Source organism: Aptenodytes forsteri, unplaced genomic scaffold, assembly GCF_000699145.1.
Source record: "Aptenodytes forsteri isolate BGI_AS27 unplaced genomic scaffold, ASM69914v1 Scaffold136, whole genome shotgun sequence".
Lineage (NCBI taxonomy): Eukaryota > Metazoa > Chordata > Aves > Sphenisciformes > Spheniscidae > Aptenodytes > Aptenodytes forsteri.
Window position 1 is genome coordinate 1,969,078 of NW_008796111.1, and position 1,445 is coordinate 1,970,522.

A 1,445-nucleotide genomic window follows, 5' to 3' on the forward strand; every position below is an offset into this window, starting at 1 on the left:
CCGCGCGGGGCGGCCGGGGAGCCGAGGCACCGACGGCGATTGGGAACACAGTCCTGGCGTCACCTGCGATGCCACTGGCAGCCCGGCCTGGCTCACTAGGGATATATATTATTATATTAATTTTTTTTTTTTTTTGGTGAGACAGTATTGTGCTTTTTCTTTTTTTTTTTTTCTTTTTTTTTTTTCCTTTGGTGGAAAAAAGTGAGGCTTTTTTTTATATGCCTATTTCGACGATCAATATCCTTATTTATTTGTTGTAAATGTTGCTGCCGTGTTTAGTCTCTCGTGTGTGTGTCCAACCACCTAGGTGATGATATGTAAGGTTTACATGCTCATACACTATTGCGGGGCACCGGGAGCCTGCAATAACAATGAAGCCAAAAATCTGCCTTCCCCCATCTCCTCCCGCCCCCCCGTATCCCGAGCTCCGTGGGCTGGCTGCTGTTTTAAGGGGATGCTGTAGCTTCTTTTCCCGTTCCCGTTTCCTGCATTTTTCTGTTGAACCTTGCCTTTGCAAGCTCAGCCCAGGCTCTGAGCAGACCGAGCCCGCTCCATCCCTCGGTTGGGCAGGGCGAGGAAATCGCCGGGCACCAGAACGTCCTTATTTCCATTTTTTTTTTCATTTTCTCACTGCATGAAAAAGTATTAATGGAGACGAGAGTTGGATTTTGCTTTCAAGCAAATATTCCTTTAATATTTTCTGTTTTGCAAATGGTGGGAAGGTCTGTTTGAGCCCCAGGGAGCTGGCTGGGAATTAGCCCGTGTGCCAGCGGGGCTGGGAGAGCAGAGGGCATGCCTGTGGGGATGACTCGCTCTGTCCCCCGCATCCCGGCTGGGGCGATGCTGCAGCTCCTGCCTCGGGGGTGCCAGGCTGGAAGATGCACAGGTCGGGGTGTCTCCTTATCCCCTTGCTCCTCATTTAGGACATGGGAGGTTTTGCTCCCCAAAGTGGAGCCGCTTGCGCCCGCCCTGGGGGAGGCGGAGGGCTGGGGAAACAAACCTGGAGACACCCGAGCATGGGGCTTGGAAATGGCCCCCCCAGCCGTGAGCGGTGCCTGTGTGGCCTCTCCATCACCCGCCACCACTCCGGGATGTGCCCAAGCAGGGCTCAGCCCCACCGGGACACACGCTGCGGGACACCAGTTGGCATCTCCGCTGGAGGACGAGCGTTACGTGGATGCCGCAGCTCCGTTTCCATCCGCTTTGGCCCCTGCCCTGGGGGAGGAGAGATTTGCATCTCCTCGGGAGCAAAGTGCAAGATGCCTGTGGGACCCCTAAAGCCAGCCGGGGTGCAAACACCTCCTGCTCCGACGTGTTTTGTGCCAGCAACCCCGATGCCGCTCTCCCACCACCCTGGGGGCTCACCCCTCCATCCCTGGTCCAGCTGATGGTGGTGGCATCTTTCCGTCCCACTGTCTGCCGGGATGTCTGCAGCTCCCGCGGCG